General features: G+C 56.1%; 1 protein-coding gene across 4 annotated transcripts in view; it reads left to right on the forward strand.

The window, feature by feature from the left end:
* Positions 1–14,019, forward strand: part of KAZN (kazrin, periplakin interacting protein) — a 1,022,442-nt gene that overhangs the window by 899,177 nt on the left and 109,246 nt on the right. The gene's annotated exons all lie outside the window — the stretch shown is intronic.

Consider the following 14,019-nt stretch of genomic DNA (forward strand, 5'->3'; position numbering starts at 1 on the left):
GTTTGAGTTGCAGCCCATACTGCTGAAACCCCCCAAGTGAAGCGGGGGTGTTTTTCTAATCAGGTTTGTTCACTTTTAGTCCTGAAGGTTGTAGTCTGATGGGAGGAGGAACATGTTTCCCTGCTTTGATGTCTAGGAATCCATTACCACAAAGGCCTCTGGGGCCAGGATGGACTACTCTGGGCTCGTGGGTCCCCTCAGCCCTTTAAATAGATGGTGGGGCTGGGGAGGAGGCTAGGAGGATAGGGAGGACAGAGCAGACCAGAGACGTGGGGCTGCACTTGGGAGTCTGCACGGGTGGGGAGGGAGGAGGGGCTCGGGGAGGGTCTGAAGGAGGCGAGGAGCTCTTCCTTGGGCCTCGGGTGTACCGCCCTGAACAAGGACGATAAAACCCACCACTGCCATAGTCCCAGGAGGTTAGGATGAAAAACATAACAGAAGTGAGGGCACTTTTGAGGAAAAAGTTAAAAGTGCCATATTCAGCTCGGCAACATCAGGCCAAAGCACAGCCTCCTTTGTGCGGAAGATGCCGCACCGTTCTGGGCCAGGCAGGCCTCCCTCTGGCCTCTCTGGTTAGTGTGCCTTGCTTTTGAGTTGTACGTGTCAGGATTTGGGATTGGGGGACCCTGTGGCATTCGAAGACCTACTGGATGGGGAAGCCAGCTGACCCGGTGACAGTGGTCCACCACTTCCTAGGTCTGGGCCCTGGGACAGGTCCTTTGTGCTTTAGTGCCCTCCTCTGTAAAAGGGTATCTGCCACCCTCTGAGGTTGCTTGGGGCGGGGGGTTGCACTGGACCTGTACCCTGCACGGAGAGCCCCCCACACCCCCCACCGGTCTCTGGAATGCTGAGCCCTGTGCCTGGCCTTCTAGCAGCAGGTTGTTGAAATCCAGCCATGCTGGAGACCACATAGGAGGGTCTCCTGTGAACCAGTCCCTGGTGGGATAGGCCTGCTCTTTCTCAGTCCAAGGTAATTTTGCAATTAACTCGATTGGCTAGAAACGGGGGCGCCCTTGGAGTGTGGGAAAATGTCCCAGGCCGGAAGGGCCCTCCCCTCTGCCCCCCAGCTTGCCCGGGGCTTGGCTTCCAGAGGGAGGATCCAATTTCACATTAGGACACCAGGATGTGCTCCCAGTGCCCCTCTGAGAAATCCCAGATGGCGCCTTCTAGAAGGCCCAGCGGGCTCCATGCTGGCGGCCGGCCTGCCCGCCCTCCCTCCCCACCACCAGCAGGCTCCTGGACCTGGGCTTCAGCATGAGACCAGCGAACGGTGCTCGTTACTGACTTTATTGCTGAACAATTTAGAAAGGCGGCCCTCCCAGTTTTCATAAGTGAAACATTTAAAGTATGCAAAGCATATTTTATTTCTTCCTGGAGCAGCTGCTCCGTTGGGCTGGAGAATAATCAGGAACGCGTTACACTGTGCTGCCCTGCTGTGCTTGTAGGTTCCATGGCCTCCAGCCCCTCCTGCCAAGTGATGGGTGGGGAGGGCTCCTGGGGGACGGGGGGATGGGGTGGTTGGAGCCCAAGATGCCCTCTCCCTTGTCTTCCTTTCCCACCCCTCCTCAGCGGGGCCAGCCATCCTCCGTGATGGGATCAGAGCGGCCCGCCAACGTGTGTGCGGTGCAGGGCCCCTTCTTGGAGCTTTTTATCTCTTACTCCCAGAACGGCACAGCGTACTGTTATTTATCTGTTCTGCACATGAGAACAGAGGAGTGACCTGCAGGCCAAACAGCTACAAAAGGACAGAGCCAGGATTCGATCCAGCATCTGGTCCCAGGACCGCTGCTCTCAACTGTCCCAGCCACCCTTTGACGGGTGAGGAAATCGAGGGACACAGAGGTCACACCATACACAGCAGGAACCGCCCGTCTTCCGTCACCTTCTGAGGCCACCTTTGAGACGGGGAGTCCTCCAGGTTTACCCTCCGTTTTAGACCACGGTCTGGACTTGCTTTAAAATCTCCTGAAAGCCCAGATCTGTTTGCAGCGCGGATCTGAAAATGCAGGGATTTCAGACCCTCCACCCGTGTGTGGTGGTGGCGTTTGGGAGAGCCATTGGCTGGGCCCTGGTCGCCCACTTCTCTTCTCTGCATAATTGTTCACATGTGTGGGGGCCTCAGGCACGCCTTCCGCATTTCCACGTGTTTAACCCCTGAGTGGATGTCTGAGACTGGCTGAGCGGAATGTTCGGGCCAAAGCGTGTTTCCAGTTTGGTTTCCAGGTCGTAGTAGCCGGGGGCCTAGCAGTCAAGGTTGTGAATTCCAGACACTGTCCTCTGGGCCTCAGTTTGACTGTGTATAAAATTGAGAGAAAATTGTTTTTCTTCCCCCTGTCTTAGGAAGGTAGCTCTCCCCCTAGGAGCTAGACTCGGGAGAACCCGCTCCCCGACCAGTAGGACAGGCAGCTTCTGTCTACCCTGTACATTCTGGTAATGGGTGGAGAGGGAAACTGAGAGGCAGGTGTTTTGCTGCTGACTCAGACTCGGGTGGGAAAGAAAGCCAGAGCTGGGCTGTCCCCTGCGGTGGCAAGACCTCGGTCAAGTTGGTTCCTCCCAATTTGCAGTGAGCTTTGTGCTCGATGCAGGGATGGACTGTGTCCTGAGTTGGTGGGTGTAACCAATACCACACCCTCTCCTTTATGTTTTGGTAATTTTTTTTCCCCTGGAGGTGGTGATGGGGGAGGAGGGATAAGAGGGGAGAGTCACGCATGATGAAGTGGGGAGGGAAAAAGGCCGTGCCAACCCCGCAGTTGCTATCCTCTTCTGGATACATTCCTTTAGGACCCAAGCCTTGAGATGGGGTAAAGCCTGTTACAAGAGCCAAGAATGGGGGACCCAGACATTTTACCAAAATTCGAAGTAAGGCATAATTCATTCTCTGTACCCATTTGTCAGGCTCTTTGTTCTGGCATTTAGCTCGAGAAATTCACACAGCACGGCATTTGGGCTGGGAGCCTAGTCCCATAGTTAAGAACATGAGCTTTGCAATCATTCAGATTTCCGAGCTGTGATCCAGCTGTGCACCTGAACCGGCTCTGTGACCTTGAACAAGCCTGTTCACGTGTCCTGGCCTATGTCTCTCCCTGTGCAAAATGGGGAGCATGCTAGCACTGCTCCCACAGGCTTGGCAAGAGCATTTGGTGGGCTGAAGCTTAGGGCCAGGCTCATAAGTCAGCGCCTGAATGGGAGCTGGAACCCTCAGGCGAAGGAAGGAGACCCAGTGGTTGTGGGGTTGGTGCTCACAGACCCCTCCGGGTGGGATAAAAGGAGAAAGGCTGATTTGGTCAGGAAATGGCCTTGGGGCAGAACTTGAAAATGTGTGCCTTCCAGGGTTCAAGCCAGAGGCACTGTTCACTGCAGAGATCAGCTTGGCTTGAAGTACCCATGGGGATAGGTGCTCACCGGTTTTGTGCAGGTGAACTCCAGTACCCAGTCTGCCCATCCAGTTCCTGAGAGAGAGCTTGTAGTGCCTATCCTATGGCAGATGACCTTTAAGTTTGTGGGGATGCTGGGTGCCCTGAAAACGATCTCTCTCAAAAGCAATTTACTAGAATTCTTTTCCAGTTAGAAGGGATAGAAAACACAACTCAGACTGGTTTAAAAATGTATTTGCTCACGTCCAGGGATATATCCTGGATTCAGGTGGGGTGTGGTCTAGGACATGTATATTATCTGAATCCACTCTTTATCTCGTTGGCTCCCCTCTCCCTGCTGAGACAGCTGCCAGCATCCTTAGGCTCCTTCCTCCCGTGCTCATCATTGAGGAGGGATGCGTAGGCCAGACACTGACTGTGATTGGACGGCTTGGGTCATGTACTGTCCCCTGAGCCAATCACAGTGGCCGGGATGATTCAGGGCTCTCAACTGGCCAGACTGGGTCCCATTTTCAGGCCGGAACCACAGACCCTAAGACTGGCTTTCCAAAGGGAAATGGGAATGTCAAAAAGATGGGAGCAGGGGCGGGGAGTGGGGGGGGTGGGGGTTGGGGAACGGGAGCCGGGCTTGGATGTTAGCTGAACGGAAATGTCCGCGGCCCAATCCAGGAGGGGATCACGAGGAATTTGGAAAACGCGGGATGAGCCCGCATTCCAGAGGAAGTGGTGACTTTGTAGCTGAGCTTGACAAGCGTGCTAAGATTCCTTCTTGCACCAGACGGTATCCTGGGCAGCCGCGGTCAACCCACCAGAGACAGTGGCCCAGCCCTGGGGCAAGGCCGGCCCTTCTTCTCCCACCCCTCCCGCCCAGCAAGCAGATAGCAGCAGGCTCCTGGAGGCCACCAAGGAGACCTGGGCACTGGGCTTTGGGACTGAGCAGTTGTTGCTGCCACAGCCCATCAGGGACTTTGGCCACCCAGGTGACAGGAGAATACCTGCCTCCCGCTCCTAGCCAGATGGTGTATTTGGAGGCTCACATCCCTCTTGCGGCTAGAATCAGTTGCTGAATGATTTTTGCGGATCCCGGAGGACCACGGGGTTCCTGCTGACTGTCAGTGCTCCGACAGCATCAAGCCACAGTCTGAGAAAGGCCTTCTGGACACAGGAGGCGAGGACCTCACATGGCAAATTCTAGGGATCAGGCCAGGCCGTCTTCAAGGAGCACGTTCTGCAGCGCTGGGCTCGTGCCGAGTGCTGCCCGAGAATGAGGCAACTGTGTGCGGGAGGTCTGCGATCCCTGCCCCTCCCTGGGGTGTCCCTGCTTCTGAGCCTGTGACCCGGTCTCCTTCATTGGTGCCTGGCACACAGTCATTGCTGAGTCAGTGCTTAGTGAGAGGGGATGGGAGGCTGCAGACCCCCCGCCATCCCTGGAGAGAATCGGATTTCTGAGATAGGGAGCACTCCCGTGGGAACCACAGGCCCGTGGGCAGCAAGGCCAGGCGGAAAGAGTAGCTTGGCATTCAGGGGTCCGAGGAGAGTCTGGCTAAAAGGTTGTTTGTGGGCCAGCAGCAGCACTGAACAGCCTCTACGGGTCGGATTAAACAGTACCTAAAGGAAAAAACAGTTACTGTGAAATATGAGAAGAAGACAAAAGCTGTGTCACCTGGAAACCTGTGGTGCCCCCCTCCCCCCACCTGTAGTCGGGACTGCCAGGTGGCTCTCTCAGGCCTGGGGAGGAATACTGGGGAGAAGTGAGTGGCCGGGTGAGATTTGAGAATCTCATCGTATCTGGCAAGTGCCATCTTGTGTCCCCAAGACCCCAAGGCTTAAAGTGTCAAGGACGTATGACAAAGGCCCAGAGAACACAGATGTCTCCAGCAAACCGTAGTCCCAGCTCTTGCCTGCCCACCTCTGGGCCTGTTTCTGGCTTAGCGGGTCTGTCTCCACCAGCAAGGGGGACTGAGGGAGGGACAGGGGAGTCTGCATGGTGAACGGGGACTGGGACCGCAAGAGGGCTGTTGACAGTGCCTAAGGCAGGAACCAGGCAGGGAGGGATCCTGGGCTGGGGCCTGGGGTGATGCCGCCAAGGCTCTCCTCACCAGTCCCAGAGGCCCCGGGGTGGGGGGCACCAGAGGCATGGCCCTGAGGCCGCCCTGCCCAGGCCATTGCTCTTCCAGGATTTCTCTCTCCAAAGGTAAACTGTAACATTCAAGACCAACCGGCCAGGTTTCCCTGTGGCAGTCTGGTCGTTTGCAGAGCTTTAAGGACCCTTTGGGGTTGGGTCTGGAACCAAGGGTCACATTGCTGTTTCCGCCGCCACCGCCTGCTGCCCTGGGCTGTCTGAATCTGGGGCTTCTGGCCCCACTCGGAAGTGGGTCAGCTTCACCAAGAGGCTGGGGCTCTGCAATCTTGGGCCTTTCAGGGTGAGGACAGGACGCAGACAGTGGTCACCACCCAGGAGGACTGGAGGGCCAGGACAACTAGGAAACATCAGGCTTGTGCCTTCCGGGTCGAGCGGGGAGGGGGGTGATTTGTAGCCTGAGCCCGCAGGAGAACAGGTGTCATAGAACTCAGTGGCCAGAAGCGAAGGCTTTGTGGCCAGACCACCTGGGTTCAACTACACGTTCTCTCTTCTCTCTGGGCCTCAGTTTCTGTGAAATGGGTATACCCCCCAGGGTTGTTGTGAGGATTGAAAATTAGTGGGTATGAAGACTTGGAACCTTCCTGGCATGCATGAGCAGCTGAAAAAGGCATCTTTTCTCACCCTGATGATGCTGGTGAGGGAATTCCAGAAGGGAGGGAAGATAGTCCTGCAGCTGGACACACTGGAACCTTCCTTGCCATCCGCTTCCCCCAGCAGAAAGACAGGAGCACAGAGGAGGTGCGCTTAGACTGTTGGTGAAGACCCCCGTCCCCCGTCCCTGCCGCCCTGGGCGGTGGGCTTTGCCTTTCCAGGATTCCCCTCTGTCACTGGCTCCCGGCTTCTTCGGATGCATTTGTGCATTTGGTGCTATTACTTTTCAGCCTGAGGCCTGAGAGTGATTGGCCCATAGTAATCATTATAGCTGTCTTGTTTTAATCCTCTAGGGGCAGTCCTATTGCTAGTTTTTAGAATAAGCCCCACCCTAACAAAAAAAGTGGCAGCCCCAGGCCCAGGAGGGACTAAGCATTCACAGCCTGACGGGCGCTGCTGGGCAGTCCCAGGGCACGTGGCTTCAGAGCCCACCGACCTGGGCCTGACCCCATGCCCCCTGAGAGTGTCCAGTCCTAAGTGGGGTGCTGCGAGGAGCCAGGGAGATGCAGCCTGTGATCCAGTGTGTGGTGCCCAGCACAAAGCCGGTGCTCAGAAGACGGCACCGCCGTCAGCCATTGTCTCTGTGAGCAAGGAAGGGTGTTTGGACCAGAAGGGAATTGTGGGGTGCTCAGCATCTGTCATCTGGAAGTGACCTCCGCTCGGCCATAGGCAGTGTGGGGGCGTTCTCCTGGCATTTGACTTCTCCCACAGGGTGCGTGTAGCTTGAGGGAGCACGCTGGTGTTTCCTGGGACACAGGCCTCACTGTAGGGGAGAGAGGTCAGCCACAGAGCTTTCCAGATCAGCAGGGTTTGGACCTCTGCTCCCCTTTGCTGAGGCCAGGGGACTGGGGTGGGGGGGTCTCTATCTGGGCTTGGGGGCGGGGACTATAAAAATGAATTTTTAGTGGAAAATCTAAACTATGTTACTGCTGTATTTGGATTTTTTTCCCTTGAGGTATAATTTACATACAGTGAAACACACAGGTGTTACGTGTACAGTTTGAGTTTGGCAAGTTTGGCGAGCCCGGCCTCCACCCAGAGCCCCTGCCCTCTTCCACCTTCCCTCACACCCCGGCTGGGGACTTGGCCTTCTCTGTCATCTAATCCCCCGTCCTAGGATGAAGGGCCCTTGGGCCAGGCCTCAGCAGTTATCCAGGCCAAGGCCTTCCTTCGGGACATCAGAAAAGTTTGCCCTCTTCTGTAAGAATGATCGTGACAAGCTAACATATGACCCCCATTTAGAACCTTCTGGAATGTTTCCACTTAGATGATTGCTTTGTTTAATGTTTACCACAGGCCTGGGAGCCTGGTCTTGGCTCCATTTTTCAGATAAGTTCAGAAGTCACTTATTCATAGGTCAAAAAACTGGGAAGTGGGGAAGCCAGGACTAAGCCCAGGCTGGGTGACCCCAGACCTGCCTGTCCTACCTCTGCCTTGGCCCTGTGCTCAGCACCTTTATTCCGAGAGTCCAGCACCAGGCTAGGTGCTGGATGTCGGGTGTGAGCAGAACAGAGCCCCTGCTCTTGTGGAAACAAACAGGCCAGCTCCGCGTCCACGTCTTTCTCCGGGGGTTGCATGGGGACTGGTTCCCTGGTGTAGGGCAGGAGCACCGTGCGTAGAATGGCTGGGTCACTGTCACCCAACTCCACCATGGGAAGTAAGAACAAGCTTATACCCTGCTGGAGGGCACACCTGTCTCCACTGTCATGAGGCGAGTCAGCTTGGGCCCTGGGCTTGTGCTCTGTCACCCACGGACTTTGCCGCCCTGCCCTGCAAGGTGGGACAGTGTAGGAGTTCCCACAGTGTGGGTGCTGGAGCTAGACCACCCAGACCAAACCCTGGCTCTGCTCTTGACTCTGCGTGACCCTAGCCAGATCACCGAACTCCTGGGCCTCAGCTTCCCCATCTGTAAAATGGGACGATACTAACAGGACCTACTTCACCGGGTACGGTGAAGGGTAAACTAGTTACGCCGTGTTAGATACAACAGAGCCTGAAACAAGGAGCTTTAGGAGGAGTAATGGCCGCCGTGATACACAGTAACTATCGTGCTATTTTTACTTAGACTTTTGACTCTGGAAGGCTCAGCAACGTGTAGCTCACCGGGAGTCCTTGCTGGTGCTTGCTCCCAAGTAGCCGTGTTCAGGCCGTTCTGGGGTATGCCCTCCAGTCACAGAAAATAACTTCCTTCTTCTCCTGCCCCTTGCCCTTGTGAGCTCACAAAAATTAGGCCTGGAAGAGGCTTGTCACACCTGAGGGCTCTTCCCCAGGGCCAGGAGCTGCCACCTCCCTTCTGCGCTGCGTGGATTCCTCCACATCCCTCCCCGCTCCCCGGATGCCACAGCTGAGGAGCCCTTAGCAGCTGCCTGAGCTCAGACTCCGCCTGTCCTGTGGGCCACATTGGTTTGGTTCTGGTGATGTGGGGAATCAGCAGGGAAATCAGAGGCTCTCCTACCCCAGGCAGCCCTGCCCAGCTGGTGCTGCTCTAGGTCTCGATGCAGGGGCAGGGCTGGGCTGTGCTATCCAGGCCCCTTGCTCCGTTCTCCCCTTTTGGATTGGTTTGGCTCTGTGCACATCGCCTCCTTGTTATAAAGTAGCTGCTGCAGCTCCAGCTACAAGTCCACTTTCCAGGCAAGAAGGCAGAGAAGGGGCAAAGCCCTTTTTTCCTAACAGACAGTCCACCTGAGGGGCTTTCTCCTAAATCTTGTCCACCAGAATCAGGTCGCCTGGACAGCCCTAGCTGCAAGGGAGGCTGAGAAGTGTTTGCTGTTTTAAACAAAAGGAAGTGTGCTAAACAGAGAAGAGCAGAGTCTGGCTCCCTTTGCCACCTTTGAGTGGGTATGCCCCCCTCCAGAGCAGCACCCTGGTAACGGTGGCTTCCCCTGGGGCAGGAGAGCCGCTGTCTCCCAGGCAACGTTTACTTCTGGCTTTCTTGGCCCCGAGAGCTCTGTCAAGTCTGTGGCATTTCTGGTACCAGCCCCTTTTATTACTAACCCGCCTCCCTGCCCCGAAGTCCGAGGGCAGTGGGGTTGCCCAGCATCGGCAGAAGGGTACACAGTTATCTTCCCTTTATCCCCCCTCCATGGGCAAGGGCCAGGGTGGTTTCTCCAGAAATGGTGGCTCCTTCCTAGCCACTCTCTGGCCATGGGCAAAAGGCTCCTTATGTCGGAGTATCTGTGGGCCTGTGCTCTACCGGGTGCTTAGTAAATACCATTTCTCCCCTTTTCTTTCTATGTCCTGTGCCCTGCAGACCAGCACTGAGCAGAACTCCATGCAGTGCGGGGGAGTGGTCTCTGTGTGCAGTGTCCAACACTGGCCACTGGCTATCCACAGGCACTTGAGATGTGGCCAGTGTAACTGAGGAACTCAGTTGTTCGTTTTAATTAATTTACACTTACATAGCCACCAGTCACCAGCCGCTGCCTTCCTGAGCAGCACAGCAGGTGTAGGCTAGAGTAGGGACCCCCGCTCCCACCCAGGGAAGAAATGCACAATCAGTAGCAATTGTCCAGATTCGTGAAGCGTCGAAAGACCCAGAGAGGAACACCGACTTGCCTAAGGTCACACAGCACTGTAGCAGTTCCCCTGAGGCACAAGCCCAGATCTTCCAACTCCAGCTTCCTCACTGTTTCTGAGCAACGTGGCCAGTCCCCCCTGCACAGAGGGGAAGGGGAGTTGTGGCTCCGGTGGCCCACACACATGATGCTCACTGCCGAGCTTGTCTTTACATTACACGTGGGTCTCCTTTATTCCGTTTGCCCCCATTTTACAGGTGAGGCCTCTGAGGCCCAGAGAGGGGAAGTGCCTGCCGCGGTCCCAGAGCCCATAAATGGGCTGCAGTCTTGTGAGTCTTTCTATGATTGCCGTCCCAGGGTTGTCCCATGTCTCTGCCTCTGGAAGGATCCACGGTGTGCAAGATCTGGGATTGCACACCCAGCCAGGGCAGGTGCAGTTAGTAAGCTCCAACAAGCCTCTCTCTCTCCATAAAGTTGTTTTTCCAGCCTGGTCTCCTAAGACTTAGCTCCTGCAGGTGCCGCACCTCCCGTCCCGCCCTCCTGCTGCTTCAGAGCCTGACTCCAGGGGCGGGGCCCAGGTGTCAGATGCACCTGTTAGAAAGGTGAGCCCAGGAAAAATCCGCCTTTGCCACTGTTGGCCAAGGACAGGGGCACCCGGCCCCCTCTTGCATTCTGCTCTCATCTCAGCGCAGGGGTACAGGGGAGGCTGGGCCAGACTGATCTTTCCCTTTACCACCTCCCTCCTGAGGTGCTCTGGCAAAGAAAGCCCTTGCTCATGACTGTCCCGTGTCATGGTGCCAGAATTCCCCGTGGGATGGGAGTAGCGTTGCTAGGTGAAACACAGCACGCCCAGCTGCATTTGAATTTCAGATAAGCGACAAATACGTTTTTAGTTTATGTCCCATGTCATATCTAGGCCATGCTTATCCTAAAGAGTATTTGTTTATCTGAAATTCAGATTTAACTGTGCATGGCAGGGGGCTTTGCTCTTTGCTTCCCCCACCTCAAGTCCAGTAACCCTCAACAGGTGGCATTATTCCCGTGTAGCATGTTTGATACCGGAGACCCAGAGAGACGACGGGGCTCACTCACGGTCACAGTCAGTCCCTGACCGGGACTGCATTCAAAGCCAGACGACTTGAAATTCTCTGCCACCTGCATAGACATAGTAGTCAACCTTACTGGCGCCTTCGGGGCGGTTTAAGGAAGCCCAGAAGTCACATCCCTAAACAAACAAACAAACAAACAAATACAGATTTGTCTCCTGCTGTACCATAAGGTAAATGTAAATGAGGGCATGTGAGCAGTTACTCATACCTTCTTGTGAGCTAGACTTTTGGTGACAGTTGAGTGGGGACAGACCCGAGAGAGAATTGATGGAAGAGAGCGGATTGGTCCATTCTGGCTCGTAACAAAAACGCGATGGAATGAGTGGCTCATAAACAACAGACATGTGTTCCTCAAAGTTCTGGAGGCTGAAAGTCCGAGATCTGGGACTGGCTGATTTCGTGTCTGGTGAGGACCCTCTTCCTGGTTTCTAGACAGCTATCTTTTTGCTGTGTCTTCAAGTGGTAGAAGGGACGAGGAAGCTCTCTGGGGTCTCTTTTATCAGGGTGCTAATCCCACTCGTGAAGGCGCCACCCTCATGACCTCATCACCTCCCACAGGCTGCACCTGCCAATACCATCCCACATTAGGGTTCCTCGTGAATTCTGAGGGGATGCAAACATCCAGTCTGTGGCAGGGAGCAAGGATGACAATTGCAGAGTCTTCAGTACCGCTGAAGAAGCTATGCAGAGCTGGGGTCATAGAGAGGTGGTCAGGGTTAAGACCTTTTATAATCTGACCCTGGCCTATCTCTCCAGGTTTCCTTATCTCGTACCCATTCACTCCCTCCACCCGTTCATCCAGGGGCCTCTGGCTTTCTAGCCTCCTCGTCTTTGCTGCTGCTTTTGTCTGCTTACCACCCCGTGTGTCTGCCAAGGCCCATTTCAAATGTCCTTGTGCCCCCAAACCCATGCAGTGCTATCTGTGTTATGCTTACTTGTATGTGCTGCTTCTACTCCCTGGAGACTTCTTGAGGCCAGGAGTGCTCCTTTCTCCCTTCTGGACACTGTACACTGGGCCTGCAGTGAAGGCAGCCTGCAGATGTTGGACTGGAATGAGAGGGGCGAGCGCCCACAGTCGACCTCCCGCGCTCCAGTTTTGCTGAGAGACTAGGGGAGTTCGCAGCCCGTTCCTGAGCCCCTCGATGTCCGAGCAGCCGGGCACTCCCTTGCAGATGCCTTCCCTTCCCAGAGTGCGGCTTTGGGGTCCTTGGGCCCGTGTTCACGGTGGGGTCTGGGAATGTGCCAGCCTGAGGACAGGACCTGTCTGTGACATTCACCCAAGGGTCCCCAGTGCCTGGATGGCTGTCTGCCATAGGGCAGATGCCCATGAACTCTTGTTGGCTGGAGAGATGGCTTGAGGGGGTCCATGTGTCATCACACCCTGTTCAGGGCACCTCGGACCCTGCAGCAAGCGGGACGGGATGGTGTAACCAGGCCTGCTTGCGGGAAGGTGGTGCCCGCTGGGCACAGGGACGGGATAAACCAGTGAGCCTCCCACAGTGATAAGGATTTTGCTCAGGTTGTCGGGTGGGGACGGATTTAGGTCTCTGGAGGGGTGGTAGCAGGGCTGGGACCAACCTGCAGGAAGGGACCTGCGAGGAGGGGAGGAAGCTTTCCTGTCTACACTTTCGGGGCTGAGAGGTGGCCTGTGGGAGGTCGGAGAGGGCAGGCGGGGCTGCTGGTGGCAGCTCTGGGCTGTGGTCCAGTCCTGGAGGGTTTCATCGGGGAGTGAGGTGTTGAGGTTTTGCATTTCAGGCGGGCCCTCAGGCTCCTGGGGGGAGGCTGAGGCGGGTGAGGAAGGCCCTGGGAGGGCAGGGACGCCTGCGCCCTTCGCACACACGGCAGCTGAACCCGGGAGGCCTCAGAGAAGGTGATGAGACACAGGACCAAGGGACGGGTCAAAATCAGAGGTACCTGTTGGCAAGGCCTCCGGTGGTGGAGGGACCGCGAGTCCTTGAGGCCTTCACTCTGCTTCCCCTTGGTCTGCCCCGCGCCCTGGACGGGACTCGGCCTTGCTCACCCTGAGGAGTGCAGGGCCGGGTGCCTGAGAGCGCCAGGCGCTGATGGAGGGCAAGCATCCTGGGAAACGGGGCCACCATCTCAGCGGTACCGAGTGCTTCCTGTGTACCTTGAGGACATCCTGGACCAGGCCTGTCTGCAGGGGGGGGCTGCTTCCCGTGTCTCATTGGAACCTCACAGTCCAATGAGGGTTAGACCCATTTTGGGGCATTTGAGGCTCGAAAGGGAAGGGACTGGCTCGCGGCTACATGCCTGGTCCCTGAGGGAACCAAACTAGAGACCCAGTGTCTCTATAGCCATGGCCCCCACAGGCAAGGACTGCATCCCAGCTCCCATGGCAGGATGAGACGTGGCGGTGAGAGAAGGCCTGTCTGAGGAGGAGGCTGGGATAAAGGTCCCAATGAGGAAGCAGCCACAGGAAGAACAAAGAAAGGGTGTTTGAGGTGGAGATCGCTGCAGGGGCAAAGGCCCTGAGGCTGGGAAGAGCTTGGCATGTTGCGAAGAGAGAGACCAATATGGCGGGAGGGAGAGCAATGCATGAGGTCAGCAATGAGGGAGAGGCCGTGTTGTTGAGGGCCTGCTTCAGTGAATAATTCAGAGTCTTCTTCAGCCGATGAGGTGAGCATCGTGACTGTGAGTCTGCTCTGTAAAGGATCTGGCAGAGGCCACCTGTCTGAGACCTAATGAGGCTGCTGACCCCCAACTCCAGCACCTTCCACAGCTCGGTGTCTGTTGTGGCTCAGGTGAGCAGACCTGGTTGCCGGTATATCAGCTGACCTGCAGGACTGAGCTGGCCTCGAGACTCCTGGGGCCGGCGATGGCACACCTTCTGGTACCTTCCCAAGGCCCCTGGGCCCTCGTGAATGTAGGGTTGGGTGTAAGTGGTGTGCACACCCCTTTCGACACATGGTGTCACCGTCATTACTGCTCACTTGACGCCATTCTCCTGTGTGTTCGGGTGTGGCTGCCCACGTCTCTTCATGGTGCTGGGTTCCTCAAGGCTCTGCATTCTGTGACGTGTGTCAGGTGTGCCTCTTGGGGACTGTTTCCTGAGTGTCAGACTGGGAGCTCAGGCTCTGGAGTTGGCCAAGTCTGGGTTCAGATCCCAGCTCTGCTGCCCTCTAACTTTATGATTCAATCTCTCCGAGTCTCAGCTCCCTGATCTGTGAAATGGAGGTGATGGTGGGAGCCGCCTTATGTGGTTTTCG

This window comes from Lontra canadensis, unplaced genomic scaffold, assembly GCF_010015895.1.
Source record: "Lontra canadensis isolate GAN:19392208 unplaced genomic scaffold, GSC_riverotter_1.0 scaffold25, whole genome shotgun sequence".
In the NCBI taxonomy this organism is placed as follows: domain Eukaryota; kingdom Metazoa; phylum Chordata; class Mammalia; order Carnivora; family Mustelidae; genus Lontra; species Lontra canadensis.